Source organism: Lithobates pipiens, unplaced genomic scaffold (assembly GCF_037356315.1).
Source record: "Lithobates pipiens isolate NorthernLeopardFrog02 unplaced genomic scaffold, aLitPip1_a1.2 Scaffold_13, whole genome shotgun sequence".
NCBI lineage: Eukaryota > Metazoa > Chordata > Amphibia > Anura > Ranidae > Lithobates > Lithobates pipiens.
Genome location: NW_027507718.1, coordinates 101,718,106 through 101,740,306, shown reverse-complemented (window position 1 = coordinate 101,740,306; position 22,201 = coordinate 101,718,106). Strand labels below are relative to the sequence as shown.

Sequence of the window (22,201 nt, the reverse complement as noted above, 5' to 3'; positions counted from 1 at the left end):
TCACAAAGACCATATAATTTACACTAATCTGGGTTATTTTTACCAAAGATATGTAGCAGTATAAATTTTGGCCAAAATTTATGAAGAACAATTACTTATTTGCAAAATTTTATGACGGAAACAAAGAAAAAGGCGTTTTTTCACAAAATTTACGGTCTTTTTTATTTATAGCACAAAAAATAAAGAACCCACTAGTGATTAAATACCACCAAAAGAAAGCTCTATTTGTATGAAAAAAAGATGCAAATTTCATATGGGTACAGTGTTGCATGACTGAGTAATTGTCATTCAAAGTGTGAGAGCACCGAAAACTGAAAATTGGTCTGGTCAGGAAGGGGTGTAAGTGCACTGTATTAAGGTGGTTAAAGGTGGAAAAAGTTCTGAAATTATTTATCTTTGTCTCATTTTTTAAACATGCACTGCATTAAGATCATAACAAAGAATCCAAAAATCTGCATCTGAGGTAGGGTTGCCACCTGTACGGTTTTCTCCCGGACAGTCCGGTTTTTGAATGATGTGTTCGGGTTTACTTCTGCCGCAGACCCGGACACATCATTCACATGGACTGCACCGAGACTGACATCTGATGTCTCCCTCCTCCCTGACAGCAGCTTGGTTCAGCAAAGCAGAGCACAATATCAGTGAATCAAAGCTCCTCCCCTCCTCCCCCTTCTCCCTTCTGTAAACACACGCGGAGGAGGGGAGCAGAGACGCGCTGATATCAGGTTTGTAGAAAGTTTTTATTATGCTCTGTAGATCGAGGAGGAAGGGGCAGAGAGAGGCTGGAAAGGAGGCAAAGAAAGAAAATATGTGGAGTGATCAAGAGGTTAGAAGGATATGTGCTGGAGGGGCTTTGGCAGGGGGAAGGCAATGCTAGAAGTATGGATTAGATTTGAAATCTGACAACCTCTCCTTGCACACCTTTCCCAAAGCACCCCCCCCAGCACATGTCCTATCCCCCACCCCCCTTGCACTGGCTTCTCTCACAAAGCGCCCCCCTAGAACATATCTGCCCCCCCCCAGGCACCCCCCAGCACATATAGGCACAGGCTGCATATAATGGGCACAGTGGCTGTATGATGGGCACAGAGGCTGTACGATGGGCACAGGCTGCATATGATGGGCACAGTGGCTGCATATGATGGACACAGCAGCTGCATATGATGGGCACAGGCTGCATTTGATGGGCACAGAGGCTGCATATGATGGGCACAGAGGCTGCATATGATGGGCAAAGTGGCTGTATGATGGGCACAGGCTGCATATGATGGACACAGTGGCTGCATTTTATGGGGCACAGTGAGGCTGCAATTGATTTTTTTTCAGAATTTTTCAGTTTGTTTGCGCCCCCCCAAAAATTTTGAGCACCAGCCACCACTGCCCCCCCCCCCCCCCCAACACATATCTAACTCTCCCCACCTCCTGCTAGCAATAGCCCTCTCCCCAGGACATATCTGACCCCTGAATTCTGTGCAGAACACTCACAATTCAGCCACGAGCACTGTTTGCTGCGGCGAGCTATGCACCACATTACAACTCTTTTTTCAGGCCACCAAAAGCTCCCAGGTCTTTTACAAGTAAACATCAGTAAAATTATTATTTCCATGTGAATGTAGCCCAAAACAGCTATGGCTGTGCTCTCTGATTTTAATAACTCAAAATACACTGTAACACTGGAATTGTGTGCACCTTGTATTAAATATGAAATAGTAATATAAAACTTTAAATTTCTCTAATAGTTCAGTATAACAAATGTAAAAAATAAATAAATAAATAAAAAAATATAAATAAGTAAAACATTCATCTCTTTTTAACATTAGCAATGTTTCACAAAATATGAAAAAATGTTAGGAGTGGATGAAAGTACTTTTATTAAGCCACGTTAAAAAAAATCTGTACTGTATAAGCATTTAGAGTTCAATGTCCTACTGGAAGAGAAATAGACTTAGGCCGCGTACACACGCGGGGACTGTTCGCTCAACTTTGTCCGTCAAACAGTTTCAGCGGACAGTCCGCTCAAAATTAGCATGGACGGACTTGCCCACACACGACGAACGAACAGTCCGCTGAAACCGTGCGCGATGACGTGAACAGCACGTACGACGGGACTAGAAAACGACGTCCTATACACTGCAATGCAACCTTCGGCGTGTAAATTCTTTCTGAGCATGCGCGAGACTTAGTTTGACGAACAAGCCTACACACGGGCGGACTGTCCGCTCAAACCAAGTTTCAGCGGACAGTTTTTCGGAATTTCCGAAAAACTTTGTTCGTCAGACTGTCCGCTGAAACTGTCCGCTGAAAGCCCACACACGAGCGGACTGTCCGCCGAAACACTGTTCAGCGGACAAAGTTGAGCGAACAGTCCCCGCGTGTGTACGCGGCCTGAATGGATGTAGTAGCTTTAAAAACATGCTTTTATTTTTTCCCTCTGAGTAATTATAATATCCAAAGTTGCTGAATAGCGCTATTGTATATGATTGTTTCAGGAAGGGATTTACTTTACAATTGACACAGTTAGCAGCAGCTTACATTAAGTTCTCCATTTGTTTCACAGTAAAAGAAAAGAGAAAAATATACAGTTGAATGTCTTGTGTATACAAAAGATCCTGAAGGGTATTTATAGTGTGTTTTTAATAATATAATCTTTAACTATCCCCTCTTTTTACTGCTACACAAATATAAATAAATGTTAATAAAAGCACAGTTTTTGCTGTGAAGTAAATGTCGCCATACCTGTTACGGTATGCCTGGGGTGTAAATTTCTAGTAGCAGCGTGTTGCAAATGGTCACATTTATGAGAGTACCCAGGGTTGGGACTGTATCAATCAGCATAGCCCCTACAAACCCTATGAAATACTCAGCTTTACACTAAGTGCATTTCTCAGTTTTACTACTGGTCTTAGGCCTGGATATGTTAGACTCCTGCCTTGTGCCTCACTGATATATACAGTTATCAAACTCTCATAATATGCAGTGCCTTATGCCTCTGTATTAAGGGTTCAGGCACACACAGTTTCCACAGGTGTTTCAGATACTTGTTAGATTTTCCAGATGCTTTCCCACACCTGAGATGCCGCATACAGCCTGCTATACAAGTGAATGGCTGGGTACGACAGCGAGTCCAGAGTGAAAAGCGAGACCTTTCTATTTGTAATATACGATGAACACACATGCACGGGTAAATGCAGATGCAATGTAGCATCAATGTTTACAAGAGCGTTTCCACATACAGCCAAACATTTGACACGTGTTAGGCCGCGTACACACGCAGGGACTGTTCGCCCAACTTTGTCCGTCAAACAGTTTCGGCAAACAGTCCGCTCAAAATTAGCATGGACGGACATGGCCACACACGACGGACGAACAGTTTGCTGAAACCGTGCGCGATGACGTGAACGGCACGTACGACGGGACGAAAAATACGACGTCCTATACACTGCATTATAACTTTCGGCGTGTAAATCCTTTCTGAGCATGCGCGGAACTTAGTTTGACGAACAAGCCTACACACGAGGGGACTGTTCGCTGAAACAAGCGTTTGCAGCTGAGGCTTTTTTCAGGCGCTATTTTTAGCCCTGCAGTGCCTGAAAAACCCCTCAGTGTGAAAGGGGTCTAAAAGACCAAGCTGTATACTTAACCACTTTCAGACCGGACCATTTTGCTGGTAAATGACCAGAGGTCTTTTTACACTTTGGCACTGCGCTGCTTTAACTGGTAATTGCGCGGTCATGCAATGTTGTACCCAAACGAAATTTGCCTCCTTTTCTTCCCACAAATAGAGCTTTCTTTTAAAGGTATTTGACTGACTCTGCGATTTTTATTTTTTGCGATATAAACGTAAAAAGACCGCAAATTTTGAAAAAAAATGATATTTTCTACTTTTTGTTATTAGAAAAATCCAATAAACTCAATTTTAGTCATACATTTAGGCCAAAATGTATTCAGCCACATGTCTTTGGTAAAAAAAAAGTCAATAACTGTATATTTATTGGTTTGCGCAAAAGTTGTCACATCTACAAACTAAGGTACGTTTTCTGGAATTTACGCAGCTTTTAGTTTACGACTGCCTATCTCATTTCTTGAGGTGCTAAAATGGCAGAGCAGTACAAAACCCCCCCAAATTACCCCATTTTGGAAAGTAGACCCCCTAAGGAAATTGATAAGTGGCATGTTGAGCCCATTGAATATTTTATTTTTTTGCCTCAAGCGATTGAATAATGACAAAAAAAAATTATTATTTTTTTTTTACACAAAGTTGTCATTAAATGATATATTGCTCACACATGCTATGGGCATATGTGAAATGACACCCCAAAATAAATTCTGCTGCTTCTCTTGAGTACGGGGATACCACATATGTGGTACTTTTTGGGAGCCTAGCCGCGTACGGGGCCCCGAAAACCAAGCACCGCCTTCAGGCTTTCTAAGGGCGTAAATTTTTGATTTCACTTCTCACTACCTATTACAGTTTTGAAGGCCATAAAATGCCAAGATGGCACAAAACCCCCACAAATGACCCCATTTTAGAAAGTAGACACCCCAAGCTATTTGCTGAGAGGCATGTTGAGTCCATGGAATATTTTATATTTTGCCACAAGTTGCGGGAAAATTACAAACTTTTTTATTTTATTTTATTTTTTCACAAAGTTGTCACTAAATGATATATTGCTCACGCATGCTATGGGCATATGTGAAATGACACCCCAAAATAAATTCTGCTGCTTCTCCTGAGTATGGGGATACCACATATGTGGGACTTTTTGGGAGCCTAGCCGCGTACGGGGCCCCGAAAACCAAGCAGTGCGGTGCGAATCACATCCGTTCTCATAAACCGCTGCAATGTGAACCCAGCCTTAGTGACACTTGTGACGGGGGGTGATCACGGGGTTAAACCTTTATTGGGGGGGGTTAGGGGGGTACATTAGAACTAAAGGGGGCTAACCCTAACTGCCCTAACAGTTATTACAGTCACAAATGACACCAATGCAAAAAAAAATAAAATGCATTGGTGTCACTGTGACTGGGGGGGCAGGGGTAATTGGGGGGGTGATCGGGGGGTAAAGGGGGGGTGTGAGTGTGCCTGGCATGTTCTACTGTGAAGTGTCGTGTTGGTGCAACTCACCGATCCTCTCTCCTCGGTGCCGGAACGAAAAATACCGACACGAGGAGAGATTACATCACTTCCTCTGCCTGTGTTTACATTACAGGAGAGGAAGTGATGTCACAAAGGATTTCCATTCGTCGGGAGCGATCGCGAGGGGGTGGCCATGAATGAATGGCCGCCCCCTCATCCCGGATCGCTCCCGAACGAATACCGACCGCCGCAGGCACCGGGGGGGGCCCGAATTTTTTTTTTACTGAGTCCGCTTGCGCCTGCATCCTCTGCTCTCTCCTCTGGATAACAGCGCTGGCTGGCTCTGTGTTCGGCGTCCGCTCTGTAACACAGTTCCGCCCCCCCAGACCAGTTCGTGTGATAGTAGAGAGAATCAACGTTCTGCCTATCACATGAGCCGGTCTGGGGGGGCGGGACTGTGTTACAGAGCGGCTGCCGCAAAACAGAACCAGCCAGCGCTGTGATCCAGAGGAGGAGATGCCCATCTGTACAGCCCGCCCTGTGTGCCACAGTGCCTGGATAGGAGGATCGGGGGGGGAGCTGCAGTGCTCTCCTCCACCACCACACTCTCCTACCCCCCCAGTGCTTTCCTCCACCACCACACTCTCCTGCCCCCTCAGTGCTCTCCTCCACCACCACACTCTCTTGCCCCCCCTCAGTGCTCTCCTCCACCACCACACTCTCCTGCCCCCCCCCCAGTGCTCTCCTCCACCACCACACTCTCCTGCCCCCCCAGTGCTCTCCTCCACTACCACACTCTCCACCCCCCCCCCCCAGTGCTCTCCTCCACCACCACACTCTCCTGCCCCCCCAGTGCTCTCCTCCACCACCACACTCTCCTGCCCCCCCCCCAGTGCTCTCCTCCACCACCACACTCTCCTGCCCCCCCCAGTGCTCTCCTCCACCACCACACTCTCCTGCCCCCCCCAGTGCTCTCCTCCACCACAACACTCTCCTGCCCCCCCAGTGCTATCCTCCACCACCACACTCTCCTGCCCCCCCCCAGTGCTCTCCTCCACCACCACACTCTCCTGCCCCCCCAGGGCTCTCCTCCATCACCACACTCTCCTGCCCCCCCAGTTCTCTCCTCCACCACCACCCTCTCCTGCCCCCTCAGTGCTCTCCTCCACCACCACAATCTCCTGCCCCCCCGTGCTCTTCTCCATCACCAACCACACTCTCCTGCCCCCCCGAGTACTCTCCTCCACCACCACACTCTCCTGCCTCCCCCAGTGCTCTCCTCCACCACCACACTCTCCTGCCCCCCCAGTGCTCTCCACCACTACACTCTCCTGCCCCCCAGTGCTCTCCTCCACCACCACACTCTCCTGCCCCCCCCGTGCTATCCTCCACCACCACACTCTCCTGCCCCCCCAGTGCTCTCCTCCACTACCACACTCTCCTGCCCTCCCCCATGCTCTCCTCCACCACAACACTCTCCTGCCCCCCCGTGCTCTCCACCACCACCACACTCTGCTGCCCCCCCCAGTGCTCTCCTCCACCACCACACTCTCTCCCACCACCACACTCTCCTGCCCCCCGTGCTCTCCTCCGCCACCACACTCTTCTGCCCCCCCAGTGCTCTCCTCCACCCACACACTCTCCTGTCCCCCCCACAGTTCTCCCCTCCCCTGTTCTTGCTGCCCCCCTGCTCTCCAGCTCTCCCCATCCTTCTCTAGCCACCATCCCAGTGCTCTCCACTCCCCCGTTCACCCTCCAGTGCTCTCCCCCCTGTCCCCCCCAGTGCTTTTCCCCACAGTGCTCTCCACTGGGGGGACGGCTGAAGGTGCAATGAGGACGGCTGAAGGTGCAGGTAGCCAGGGACCACTCCTTCTCACAGCAGACAGATCCTCTGGAAGGAGCACCATCCCCATCCAAAACGAGAACAGACCCTACCTGCTGCTGGCCATCATGGATATCCTGCTGGCATGCAAGGTACCGTACCGAGCATCAACAACACACCTTCCCACAGACAGGGACTGCATACTGGGACATGGGGCACAGGAGGGGCTGCAATGATGGGCACAGTGAGACTGCATTCACGGCACAGTAAAGCTGCATTTGATGGACACAATGAGGCTGCATTTGATGATTACAGTGAGGCTGCATTTGATGATTACAGTGAGGCTGCATTTGATGAACACAGTGAGGCTGCATTTGATGAACACAGTGAGGCTGCATTTGATGAACACAGTGAGGCTGCATTTGATGAACACAGTGAGGCTGCATTTGATGAACACAGTGAGGCTGCATTTGATGGACACAGTGAGGCTGCATTTGATGGACACAGTGAGGCTGCATTGGTGGGCACAGAGAGGCTGCATTGGTGGGCACAGTGAGGCTACATTTGATGGGCACTGGTGAGGCTGCATTGAGCTCTTGCATCAAGTCTGTAGTCTCTGACAATCTCCTGTATCATGTCTGCAGTCTCTGAGGGAGTCTGGAGAGGAGTCAAGAGTGGGAGCACCGCCGGGATGGGGGTCATGGGAGAAGTCAGACTTGTGTGGACAGGAGACTATAGGATAAAACCAGAGCCACCAAGCTGGAGCCGACTGACTGAGCCCTGCACAGTGCACCTGAGAGGAGGTCAGTGAAAGCACCGCCAGGCCAGTCGGGGGGGATTGCAATACATCTGTTGTTGCCATATTTTTATCTTGATGAAAACTGCCTATACAGTGACAGTATGAGATCAAAATATGGCCACAACAGATGTATTGCAATGTAAAAAGATGTACGTTCTCTAGGCTATATGGGCCTGGAACACAGCCGCCAGAGTAACTTCCAATGCAAAGTGAAGATGAATTATCTGTTATATAACACATATGCATTACCAGTGGAAAGATTTTCATGAGATTGTCGAAAAGGGGCGGAGCATGAGTGGCCTTAAAATGATGCCCCCCCTTGGAAAAAGTTCTGCGGACGCCCATGTGATTGGCATGGCTCCAATCGTATGACACTCGGATGTCCTTCCGACAGCCCATAGAGGACAGCGGGCTGTGTCCGTGTGCATAAGCAGAGTAGACACGGATCTGTCATCCACCTGCTCAGCGGCATCATTGGAGAGATCCCCTGCTGAGCAGGTGGATCCGCTAGCAGATTCCTCTAGTGTGAAAAGGGCCTAAGAAGTTCTGAACAATCAAGCAGCCTAGCTGAAAATTATGGGACTGGGACAAGTCCAGAAATACACATAAATGCATCTATCAGGATTTATTTTCTTTCCACCAACCCAGCTCTCTCAGCACATAAAGATAAAAAGAAATGGCTGCACATTGGGTGGTTCCAAATGCCGTTTATTGAATACACCGTGGTCACACCAGGGGACACCAACACACAGTCTCAGTCAGGGCCGTTTTTAAGGCAGGGCAAAAGGGGCAGCTGCCCTGGGCCCTGTCATTGTTGTGGGGCCCAAAGCAGCTGCCTCATACTTGCCAACTATCCTGGTTTAAATTCTCTCGTCCCTTGAGGTTTTGGTCATGTGCTGTGTCCCAATATCTGAGTGTGAAGTGCTGCTACTAATGCTCTGCCCTATTGTTGTGTACAGATGACTCACCTGCAGACTCTGTGTTTACATGTAAATTACCGGCATTCATATGTACATAGCGGCGGCATTCATATGTAAATAGCGGCGGCCGGCGGACTTGATATGCATATCATGCCCCCTGAGGTCCTATCCACAGTAATCTCTAGCAACCAATCAACAAGCAGAAATCATGTGCTGTAACCTCTAGTAACTAATCAGTGAGCCGTAATGTATGCTGTAACCTCTAGCCACCAGTCAGTGAGCGGTAATGATACACTGTAACCTAAGCAAGCGATCGCAATAGCTGCCTGATTTGATTCAGAAAACTTATTTTGAGTCTAGCTGCTAGAGCAGGTGGAGGACAAAACTGCATGGGGGGCCCCAAAAAAAGTTTTGCCCAGGGTCCAATCAGTATTAAAGACGGCCCTGGTCTCAGTAGATGTGATTTAGCACAATTGTACTGTGCGAAATGTGTCTGCCGAGACTGTGTGTTGGTGTCTCCTGGTGTGACCATGGTGTATTCAATAAACGACATTTGGAACCACCCAATATACAGCCATTTCTTTTTATCTTTATGTGCTGAGAGAACTGGGTTGGTGGAAACTATATATTCAGTGTTTACTCGATATTCAGTATATATACACACAGTCTTGTGTGTGTGTGTATGTGTATATATATATATATATATGTGGCTTTTTTCTGGCTTAACACAGCGGACCGCCGTTCCTCCACCTTTGCCAGAGCATTCCTTCTTCTCCTCTTCTAATTGCATAGCCTGCGCCCTGCCCTGCCCCACTGTCCGCAGAGGGATAAAACACAGGGGCACCTCAGGCAGAGCACTCCCCCCGTATCCTGTGTGTAGCCCCGGATCCTCCTCCTATGTAGCCTGCTGCCATTGCCCTGAGGGAGCGAATGGCTGTAGCTTGTTCGAGCGGAGGAATCTCTACTCCGTGGCTCTACAATCGGTTTGGCGCCACGTGTCACGGTATCTGATTGAGTGATTATGGATAGTGGTAAGTGGCCAAGCGTTCCTTCTACTCCTCACTAGCCTCATGTACATGGAACTGATCTGTTACTGTTGTGAGCAAAATGCTGCTTAATGGGGTTGTTCTGCGGACTGGGCTGGGTGAACTGTTTGGTCTCCTGACTGGACAGGGTGGTCTCCTGACTGGGCTGGGTGATCTGCGAACTGTGCTGGGTGGTCTCTTTGCTGGGCTGGGCAGTCTCTTTGCTGGTGGTCTCTTTGCTGTGCTGGGCAGTCTCTTTGCTGGCAGTCTCTTTGCTAGGCTGGGCAGTCTCTTTGCTGGGCAGTCTTTTTGCTGGCAGTCTCTTTGCTGGACTAGGCTGGGCAGTCTCTTTGCTGGACTAGGCTGGGCAGTCTCTTTGCTGGACTAAGCTGGGTGGCCTCTGTGCTGGACTGGACGGTCTCTTTGCTGTGGACTGGGCTGTCTCTTTGCTGTGGACTGGGCTAGGCTGTCTCTTTGCTGGATGGGGCTTCGGCTGTCTATCTGATGTACTGGACTAGGCAGTCTCTTTGATGTACTGGGCTGCAGCTGTCTCTTTGCTAGACTGGACTGTGCTGCGGCTGCCTCTTTGATGTACTTGAGTCCCTGTTCTCTAAAGGGGCAGTTCTAGGGGGCGGTTCTAGGGTTGGGTAGGGGCGTGACCTAGGAGGGGGCGGGTGAGTTCCTGCACCTTTTCTCTGAGAAAAAAAGCCCTGTTTTTTTATATATATGCTAGCAGGCTGTATATATATATATATATATATATATATATATATATATATATATATATATATATATATATATATATATATATATATATATATATATATATTGTAATATTGGGGTGATTAAGCTCAATTGGTAGATGCGCGTTTTAGTCTACATCAGGCAGGCGTTTTATGGTTAAGGGCCTGGTAGCCCACGTTTATTATAAGAAAACAAAATATTTAGTTCATCCAGTAATCCCACGCAGGGGTTTAAATTCATTCAGCACACAAATGAACATACCAAGCCACCTGGCTCTCAATTGTCAACAGTTCCTCTGCTTGCTCCCAACAGATTTGTCAACTCTTTCCAGCCCCCTGGACTCACCGACTTCCTTAGTCTTCCTGACTCTCAAGGTTGTCAGCCTTTCCCAGTCCCTTACACGGACTACAGTCTCCCACAGGGCAAACCACTCTTCAGCCAGCAGCAAGCTGCTCACACTCCACCACACCCATCTACAACTTCCTGTCTTGCTTTTTAAAGACACTGCCTTAACAGGTGGGTTAATCAATTGTATTCCCTTAAAGAGAGCACAACCCAAACAGAGGGGAAATATAGCATCCTTCCAGGCCCAGCCACGGCGTCCATTACATATCCCCCCCCTGTGTTTCGATCCGGAGGGAGGAACACCAGCACCCATCATGATGGTTGGGACACCTCTGTGCTGGCTGTCAGCCACGTAGGCCCAACCTTTTTTCCGGGTGCGCTTCCAGGAACATTCCCCCCTGGATCTTAACAGGTTCCTATATTTTCCTATACTCAGCCTTCCTCTTCTTTTGGGGTCCCTGGGCTTATTCACTTTTCTTGGGGGAACTCTGCCTTCCTTGAGCCCTCCTTTCAACTTACAAATACCCATTTTACCCTTCACCATCAGTATTTCAGGTTCAAAACAGTTTCTCTTGTTACCCATGGCAACCAAATCATTGTTTGCAGAATGAACTCTTAACAGATCACAGCTTTCCGTATCATCAGTGCTTTCCAAATCAGTGTTTGTTTGAAGAAGACCCGAGGAGGGACTACGTCCGACGGGACCATAGCACAGCTCCACCTCACCCGTTGTCCAACACTCCATGGGTACCTGTTCTAACAACCTACCCTGACCCAAGCATAAACCATTTTTTTCAGGTGTACACATTACATTGTTACAGCAACCAACATTAACACTTTCTCCCATAGTGTCTCCGGGCACCTTAACTTGTACCCCTGGGCCAGTGACAGAAAGCATCTCTGCTACTGCTGAGTCCATTCTGGGCCGTTCCTTCTCATGAGGCCTAGCGGGTAAGGCAGTATCTGCGCCCTCTACTGACCACTGCTCCGCCGCACCTCGGACCACACCAGCAGAGATGTTTCTAGTCATCGCATCAGACGGAGAGACCTCTGATATCTCAAGCAGTTCTCTTGCGTGCCTTCCATACCAATCAATAACTAGAAGTACGCTCACAGAGAATCTGGAGATCCTGTGCCAAATGGGTAACCATTGGTCCCACCAATTCCACTGTTGGTCATGGTTTCCCAGCACTGCCTGTACCACTTGGCTCCACCCATTGGTGCTACGCAGCACCACCTGGTCCAACTGCGGTGGAGATACCCAAGTAAACAGCGAGTTCATTTTTACCAACTCTAGCATTTCCAGTAAAGTTTCTGTCATCTCTAAACATCCCATGTCTAAACACCAGAACTTTCTAGGGTCTTCTACCCTGTCCAAGACATGGAGGGGCTCAGCGACTGCAGGTTGAGAAGGTGAGATATTTGAAGAGACCTCATCCTCCTTGGAGGTACTCATCATCACGGCCTGTTGCTCCCCTGGAGAGCTGTCAGACACATGTCTCATACTTATCCCTTCTGCACCAGTGTTGGTGAGCCTCTGCAGGTCATTATAAGTCACACTATCACTTTGATACTCCATATCATTTAGCTGTGGGGCTGTGGACAACACATCTGCGATGCCAGTGCCCTGAACTGTTTCTTCAGAGGGGAGGGCAGCAACCTTTGCAGGGACCAGGACGCCCTCAACCACCAGCGGCTCTGCGATCCCCCTGTCTGCCATAGCAGTTGTGTCCACACCCTGGTTACTTAAGCTAGCCTTATCCAGCATGGCTAACAATTGTTTGGCCCAGCTGTCCCAGTCCATTGTGGTTCCACCATGGGTGTTCCACAGCGTTGCATCACCTGCTGTAGAAAGCCGCACAGAAACCTGGGATTCATTAGCTTTAACTGCACATTCCTCACTTCTATATACATCATTTTGTAACACCACACTTTTATCAACGTTGCATTGGGGTGATGCTTCATCACCTAAAGCTTGGTGCAGCACACCATTTTGAACACCTTTTCCTGGTGGCATTACAGACACATTCAGCTTTGTACACTCAACTTTTTCAGGCTGAATTAACCCCTTGCCCACTGGGCTACATGTAGGGTTGTGGGGCTGCGCCCACACGCTCTCACTGTGTGAATTAGTCCCCCCTTGTTCCACCAGCATAGCACCAGAGCCATCCTGGGCAGCCTCTGACTCCAACACATGGAGACCCCATGAGACTTCCATGGACAATCCTGTGCCTCTGCCTATCATGGGAGATCTCCTACTCTCATCACTGGTAGTGAACACATTACCAACCTCACTCTCAGATATGACATTACAAGAAATACATGTTTCAATGTCATTACACTCATCACGTTTAGCAATAGTATCACTTTTGTTAGTACGATCATTAGCATTCTCATTACATGTAGACACAACTGCTGTTTTTGTGGTTTGTTTATGAGCCACCATAACCTCTGAGCGACTCTTCACAGCACCCGCTCTCTGTAAAGGGGCACTTTTGCCTATTTGGGCAGCTCCATAGCTGACCTGGGAAACTCTCTGCTCCAACACTGCAAGCTCCTTGGAAGTTTCCCTGGGCAACCCTGCAGCAGCTGTCACTAGGGAACATGGTACCAGCACTGTTTTGGTCACCCCTAGCTCAATTTTCCCAGCCATCTGCTGGATCATAGCAGGCATATGCAGAGTCCCCATGTCCTTTTCAGTCTTTAGCCCTGCGTCTAGTTGGGCTTTACGCTGCGCCTCCCCACTGCTCTGGGTAGCACAATGCAGAAAGTCTATGTCCATTTGTACTGCGGATCTCCCCACTGGACATACTCCCACTTCACTGGATTCAGCATCATAAACTGAAACAGTCTTACCAGTTCCTGCAGCTGATGTCATAGCCTTCACTTGAGTGCGTTGTCTCACTGGTGTGGTGTCTCCATAGGCTGACTCCCCCATGTGGCCATGGAGCAAAACTGCAGCCTTTCTGGACCCACTGACGCCCCCTGTAGGTAACACAAGATCCTTGTTGCTAGGGGTAACTGCAGACTTGCGCTCCAAAGCTGGTTGGCTATAACTCATGCAGGATTCAAGCTGATGTACTCTCCTTTCGGGACTGACCCCTTTGCCTAAGCGGCCATGACAGAAAACCTTACGTTTCTCTGGATTTCCAATTCCTAGGACTTCCGGCGACACTTCTCCCATCCTGGAGCATTGCTGGCGGCCCATGATCCGATGGAACTCTCCTCTAAGAAGGATTTCCTCTTTAAACTTGCGATAGTCATCCTGGTCCCCATCCATCAAATGGTAAACCGACCGGAACTCTATCCGCAATAAGGTTTGCAGCAGTTTTGGCCACCGGTCCCTAGGCCATTTTCTCTTTACAGCAACTTTTTCAAATCTTACAAGGAAGTCTCCCACCTCCTCTGTAGGCAGCATGGGTTGCACATAGTCAGAGGCCAAGATCTCAGCCCCTTGCAGTGCACCCGACTCTTTGCGATTCCGCTTGAACCATTCATTCACTGTCTCACCTGTCACTGGCCCCTTTTTACTGGTCCTACAAGGTGGAGACATCTTCTCAGGCCATGCTGAGCTCACTTCTTGGCATCTCCTCCATGACTGGCTCTCACTCGTTGCCATTGGATACCACTTCTGAGGACACAGCTGATCACAATCATTAGCAGATGAGCTCCAGAATTCATCAACCTCCCATCCAGCTTGGTTATTCCACAAACATTCCTGTGACAAGGGGCAATGGGCAACAGCATGTCCCCACTCACTACAACTAATGCAGCGCAGAGGCTTCCTTGCGTCATGCTGTGGCACCTTTGGGCTCAGGCTGCCAGGAACAACATCCTCTTTCACTTCTCCTTTAACTCGGGGTGACATGATCAATTTACCCCAGATCACAGCGATGTCAGACTCAGACAAATTCTCTGGTGTGGCTGGGGCATGTGGTGAAATACCCTCTAGCCACAATAGCCGCTCCCTGGCTTTAGCAAGGATTGCTTCCTTTTTTTGCTTTGACCGTCCCATCCTTGCAATCACATGCACACAGCAGCTTGTAACAGTTCTCAGCAGAGAAAGAAGAAAAAAAAAAATCTGATGTTTGATTCTTCCTTCACAGGTACACAACCTGCATGCAACACAGTCCATCAAATAAACGTATACGCAATGCTGTTCGCCTGGCTGCCACACACAGCTAGCAGTAGTTCCTGATGCGACTCACCATGGAGCAAGGACCCGGATTCCACCGTCTACATGCCCGCATTCGAGCACCACTTGTAATATTGGGGTGATTAAGCTCAATTGGTAGATGCGCGTTTTAGTCTACATCAGGCAGGCGTTTTATGGTTAAGGGCCTGGTAGCCCACGTTTATTATAAGAAAACAAAATATTTAGTTCATCCAGTAATCCCACGCAGGGGTTTAAATTCATTCAGCACACAAATGAACATACCAAGCCACCTGGCTCTCAATTGTCAACAGTTCCTCTGCTTGCTCCCAACAGATTTGTCAACTCTTTCCAGCCCCCTGGACTCACCGACTTCCTTAGTCTTCCTGACTCTCAAGGTTGTCAGCCTTTCCCAGTCCCTTACACGGACTACAGTCTCCCACAGGGCAAACCACTCTTCAGCCAGCAGCAAGCTGCTCACACTCCACCACACCCATCTACAACTTCCTGTCTTGCTTTTTAAAGACACTGCCTTAACAGGTGGGTTAATCAATTGTATTCCCTTAAAGAGAGCACAACCCAAACAGAGGGGAAATATAGCATCCTTCCAGGCCCAGCCACGGCGTCCATTACAATATATATATATATATATATATAATTACACACAGTTGCAATAAAAAGTATGTGAACCCTTTTGGAATGATATGGATTTCTGCACAAATTGGTCATACAATGTGATCTGATCTTCATCTAAGTCACAACAATAGGCAATCAAAGTCTGCTTAAACTAATAACACACAAAGAATTAAATGTTACCATATTTTTATTGAACGCACCATGTAAACATTCACAGTGCAGGTGGAAAAAGTATGTGAACCCCTAGACTAATGAGATCTCCAAGAGCTAATTGGAGTGGGTGTCAGCCAACTGGAGTCCAATCAATGAGATGAGATTGGAGGTGTTGGTTACAGCTGCCCTGCCCTATAAAAAACACACACCAGTTCTGGGTTTGCTTTTCACAAGAAGCATTGCCTGATGTGAATGATGCCTCACACAAAAGAGCTCTCAGAAGACCTATGATTAAGAATTGTTGACTTGCATAAAGCTGGAAAGGGTTATAAAAATATCTCCAAAAGCCTTGCTGTTCATCAGTCCATGGTAAGACAAATTGTCTATAAATGGAGAAAGTTAAGCACTGCTGCTACTCTCCCTAGGAGTGGGTGTCCTGTAAAGATGACTGCAAGAGCACAGCGCAGACTGCTCAATGAGGTGAAGAAGAATCCTAGAGTGTCAGCTAAAGACTTGCAAAAGTCTCTGGCATATGCTAACATCCCTGTTAGCGAATATACGATACGTAAAACATTAAACAAGAATGGATTTTATGGGAGGATACCACAGTGGAAGCCACTGCTGTCCAAAAAAAAAACATTGCTGCGTGTTTACGGTTTGCACAAGAGCACCTGGATGTTCCACAGCAGTACTGGCAAAATATTCTGTGGACTGATTAAACCAAAGTTGAGTTGTTTGGAAGAAACACACAACGCTATGTGTGGAGAAAAAGAGGCACAGCACACCAACATCAAAACCTCATCCCAACTGTGAAGTATGGTGGTGGGGGCATCATGGTATGGGGCTGCTTTGCTGCATCAGGGCCTGGACAGATTGCTATCATCGAAGGAAAAATAAATTCCCAAGTTTATCAAGACATTTTGCAGGAGAACTTAAGGCCATCTGTCCACCAGCTGAAGCTCAACAGAAGATGGGTGTTGCAACAGGACAACGACCCAAAGCATAGAAGTAAATCAACAACAGAATGGCTTAAACAGAAGAAAATACGCCTTCTGGAGTGGCCCAGTCAGAGTCCTGACCTCAACCTGATTGAGATGCTGTGGCATGACCTCAAGAAAGCGATTCACACCAGACATCCCAAGAATATTGCTGAACTGAAACAGTTCTGTAAAGAGGAATGGTCAAGAATTACTCCTGACCATTGTGCACATCTGATCTGCAACTACAGGAAACGTTTGGTTATTGCTGCCAAAGGAGGTTAAACCAGTTATTAAATCCAAGGGTTCACATACTTTTTCCACCTGCACTGTGAGTGTTTACATGGTGTGTTCAATAAAAACATGGTAACATTTAATTCTTTGTGTGTTATTAGTTTAAGCAGACTGTGATTGTCTATTGTTGTGACTTACCGTATTTATTGGCGTATAATACGCACCCCAAGGTTAGGAGGGAAGTTTAAGGAAAAAAACTTACATTAAAATGCCCATCAATGCAGCCTTGTCAGTGTCCATCTGCAGCCTCGTCCATCATTGTAGCCTAGCCCAGTGTCCATCTGCAGCCTTGTCCATCATTGTAGCCTTGCCCAGTGTCCATCTGCAGCCTTGCCCAGTACATCTGCAGCCTTGCCAGTCTCTTTGCAGCATTTCCCTGTTTTAAATTTGGCGCTGATTTGCGCTGACTGTGAGCGGACAGCGGAGAGGAGCGAGTGGAGCCAGGATACAGAAAGCCGAGGGTACTTTGGCTTTATTCCGCTCTGCTCACAGTCCCACCCATCTCCACTGATTGCGAGAGGAGAGGGGCGAGCGCCGCTGAAATACAGAAAGCCGAGTGCTCACAGTCAGGGGCGGGACTTCAAGAGGAGCCGAGACTAGCCGAAGTACATTTGGCTTTCTGTATGTCAGCGGCGCTCGCTCCTCTCTCAATCAGTGGAGGTGGGCGGGACTGTGACAGGAGCCGAGTAAAGCCAAGTGTACTTCGACTTTGTGTATCTCGGCTCCGCTTGCTCGTTTCCCTACAATCAGCGGGGAATCCACGGGGATCGGCGTATAACACGCACCCGCGATTTTCTCCTGATTTTAAGGGGGAAAAAGTGCGTGTTATATGCCGATAAATACGGGAGATGAAGATCAGATTACATTTTATGACCAATTCGTTCCGCAGTGCTCAAATTTTCCACGAATGCCCCATAATGTTCACTATCCGGCAAACAGGCGAACACCCGATGTTCGAGTCAAACTTATGTTTGACCCAAAAATCGAACTCATCCCTATTTAGAAGCTATAGTGGTGGAAAAATTGCTACCAAAATTAGTTTGTGTAGGGTAGCTGTCCCATTTAGGCACCCCCTCTTTTCAGATTTTAGGATTTCCCCTTTAGGAATTGTTCCCAAAAAGGAATCAAACTCTTACAGGCTTATTCATCATTTGTCATTCCTTTTTCGGTGATTCCCTACATGACCAAATACAGGACCAGATTTCGTCTGTTTCGTATATGCTTCCTTTGAGGTTGCTTTGGTCATTTTGAAGGAATTAGGTCTGGGAGCTCTGCTGGCTAAAGCAGATGTGAAGGCTGCTTTTATGCTGCTGCCATGTGTCATTAAATTCATTAGGCTTTTTCTTAAGGGAAATTTTTATTTTGACAAATGCTTGCCAATGGGCTGTTCTTTATCTTTTTCGTTTGTTCTTTATCGTTTTTATTTTGAATCCTTTGCCTCATTCTTAGAAAGGCTAGTGGGGGGAGTGCATTCCCTGATCCTTTACTTGGACAATTTTCTTTTCCTAGGTCCTCATCATTCAAATAGCTGTAGGGATTTATTGCTAGCATTTTTTTCAGTTTGCGAGGTGTTTGGGGTCCCTTTAGCACAGGTTTCTCTGGATTTCTTGGGTATCACCATAGATACGGTAAATATGTAATTCAGGCTGCCTAAGGAAAAAATCAGCAGGCTTACAAGTTGTATTATTTTGGTGATTAGGAAAACGAAGGGTACTCTTGCTGCTGGGTAAGTTGGCATTTGCCACCTGTATAATGCCTATTGGGAGGATTTTCTCTCGGAGGCTTTATATGGCAATAGCTGGACTCAGGTCTCCATCAGCTCATGTAAGATTATCACAGGACATACGGGAGTACTTAATAGTTTGGTTAAGGTTTCTGGAATACTTCAATGGCAGGACGGTTTGGCAAAGAGATTTTGTCACGGATGGGGAATTCTACCTTCAGACGGATGCTGCCAAGTCCCTGGATCTTGCGGCCATATAAAAAACACATTGGTGCGCTGAGCCCTGGGATCCTGCCTGGAAGCTCAAGGGCTACTTAAAGAACTGTGATAGATTTTTTAGATAGTTTTGATAGAATTAGATAATTTTGATAGAATTATTCCCTATTTTAGGGGCAATTGAACTTTGGGGCACTTGTTTTTAAAACAGGCAAAATCTCTTTAGTACAGACAATAAAGGTGTTATTTTTGCAGTAACTGCTTATCCTCAAAGTCTCCGCCAGTCATTGTTCTGCTGAGTCATTTAATTTTTAAATGTTTGAGTCTGAACATTTGGATTAAAGCAAAATTTATACCTGGCAGACGCTTTATCTCGTTTTCAGATGGAACCGGTGGGTATGACTTGCCCGAAGTTCTTATGGAAACTCATTTGAAGAAGGTTTTAATCAATGTGCAGCACTCGAATGCTCCCTCCACCATGATGGGATACCAATTAGCTTGGTGGTTATTAGGGGTGTTGAAATTAATCGCAGCATCGCGATGCGGGTATCCCCAATACAGCATCGATGCTGTGACCAACAATCGATTGGCAGGTGACGTCATCCCAACTTGCCCTGCCCCTCCTGGAAGAGCGCTCCGAGTGTACCCTATAGGTGTTAAAATAACTTTGTCTCAATGAACCCCATCTTATAGTACATTAAGTGCTTGACTGTACTTTAAAAAAAATATATAGCTATATACCGCATTTCAGAGTGTCCACGCCACTCCTGTGACTGCCCAGCCTGCCTCTCTTCTGATCTGAAAGCTACAGTCAGCGGGCGGGGCTGAGAATCCCCCGTGACGTCAGCTGTGACAAGAGACTAGAGAGGAGAGAGCCGGGCCAGGTAGTCACAGGAGCGGCGTGGACACTCTGAAAAATGCAGTATGTAGATACATATTTTTTAAAAAGCACATACAGTGGGGCACTTAATGGATTGTAACATGGGATTCTTTAAGACAAACTTATTTTAACAGCAGTAAGTAGAGTACATATGAGTTTGTACTGTACATACACCTCATACACACTCTGTGCTAACAGTTTCCCTGGGCTTCCTCGTTTGCACATTCCACTGTGTTAACTACTAGTGCACATGAATGTGCAAACAGGGAAGCCCAGGGGAGCTCTCAGCATGGAGCCAGTAAAGTTAAAGGGGTTGAAAACCCTTGTGGTTTTTCACCTCAATGCATTCTATGCATTGAGGTGAAAAACCTCTTGCAGTGCAGCAGCCCCCCAGTGTCCCCGTTTTACTTACTTGAACCCTCTCTTTCTTGTGCCAGGGATGAGCACACCAGCCCTAGCTGGTGTCTCGTGTCCTGATTGGCTAGATTGATAGCAGCGCAGCCATTGGCTCCCGCTGCTGTCTATCAAATCCAATGAATCCGGCGCCGGAGGGGGGGGCCTGAGTCCGGCATTCGTGTCTATGGACCCAAATGCTGATTTTGGGAGCACACCCACAAGGTAATCCACTCGGGAAAACGCTTCTCCAAGGGGTTATCTGAAGTGGGGAGAAGTCGCGAGCGCTGCCGTGGAACCCCAGAAGAGGATGATTGGGGCCACTCTGTGCAAAACGAACTGCACAGTGGAGGTAAGTATGACATGTTTGTTTTTTTTAAAAAAAAGATCCTTTACAATAGCTTTAACTTCACAGGGCTGTTTGTCAGCTGTGGATTCTATCCCTCCTGACCTCCCAGCAGTAGTGTGTTTTCCTCCTATGTGAAGCCTGTACCCTGTAGTGCACCGGATTAGTGCACTTTGTGAGTGAGATTCTTTTTAATTCAAAGTGGAGTTCCATTTGTTTTTTCATTTATTATGGGCACTTTCACACTAAGCCACGGGCAGCGTTAGTGGTAAAGCGCCGCTAGTTTTAGAGGCGCTTTACTGCTGTTTTAGTGGAGCTACTCGGCCGCTTTTAAACCCTGCTAGTGGCAGAGGAACGGGTTAAATGCGCCCATGTAGCGCCACTGCTGACGCGCTTTGCAGGTGGTGCCCACCTCCTCGGGGCTGTGTGGCATCCTGTGTATTCACCTACGTGTCTAGATGGACATTTGGTGTTTCATTTAGATCTATGTGGACTTTTTCTCACTTATTTTTTGTCTGATTAATCTCAGTCACACGTTTGCACTGTTTATGTTTGGTTTAGCGCTACATATTCACCACTATTGTTAAAGAATTATATTGGCGGTTAAAGGGCAGTTTTTTGTAATTTTGACTACTCGCTTTTAAGCAAATTTTTATTTTTACAGGTTTTCAAAAAGTACACACATATTTTAGGTTTGGATAATGCACATCTGACGTCTCATTACTTTACTTTCACACTGAGGCGTTTTTCAGGTGCTTTTGGTCTAAAAATAGCGCCTGAAAAACGTCGCCCATGCAGTCTCAGTGTGAAAGCCAGAGTGCTTTTACACTGAGGCGATGCGCTGGCAGGACATTAAGAAAACTCCTGCAAGCAGCATCTTTGGAGCGTCGAAGCAGCGGTGTATACACCACTCCTAAACCGCTCCTGCCCATTTAAATGAATGGGCACTGCTGCTGTGGGTCGTTTTAACCCTTTTCGGCCGCTAGGGGGGGTTAAAAGTGCCCCACTAGCAGCTGAAAAACCCTGCAAAAACGATGGTAAAGCACAGCTAAAAATAGTGGCGCTTTACCGCCGACGCCCCAGTGTGAAAGGGGCTTTAGCATAGGGGCAGCCACTGAAGCAGCCAAACTAGCTCTCAGTGAAAGTTTGATTAAGAAAATAGGTAGACGGAAATCGGATAGTTTCTTATTATATGTTCGTCCTAACTTTTTTGTTTGAATAATTTCAGGTCCCCAGAAAATAGTCTGGATTATCGTACATCCATTACTACATTGGGCCATCAAGAGAGTTGATGAGAGAATATATTCTAAGACGATTTCAGTGATGTGACATGGGAAGCGCAGAATTAGGGATGAGCCGAACACCCCCCCCGGTTCGGTTCGCATCAGAACTTTCGAACGGACCGAAAATTCGTACGAACTTTAGAACCCCATTGAAGTCTATGGGACTCGAACGTTTGAAATAAAAAGTGCTAATTTTAATGGCTAATATGCAAGATACTGTCCTAAAAAGGGTTTGGGGACCTGGCTCCTGCCCCAGGGGACATGGGTCAATGTGTAAAATGTTTTTAAAAATGGCCGTTTTGGCGGGAGCACTGATTTTAATGACGATTAAAGTGAAAAAAAAGTGAAATACTCCTTTAAATATCGTGCCTGGGGGGTGTCTATAGTATGCCTGTGAAGTGCCACGTGTTTCCCG

At 47.2% G+C, this 22,201-nt stretch overlaps 1 long non-coding RNA gene across 1 annotated transcript; it reads left to right on the top strand.

The window, feature by feature from the left end:
- The first annotated feature begins 669 nt into the window (after positions 1-669).
- On the top strand, positions 670-21,984 carry LOC143976024 (uncharacterized). The gene is made up of 2 exons (XR_013272457.1): positions 670-725; positions 21,732-21,984. It is a non-coding gene; the product is annotated as an uncharacterized LOC143976024 (long non-coding RNA).
- The last annotated feature ends 217 nt before the right edge of the window (positions 21,985-22,201 follow it).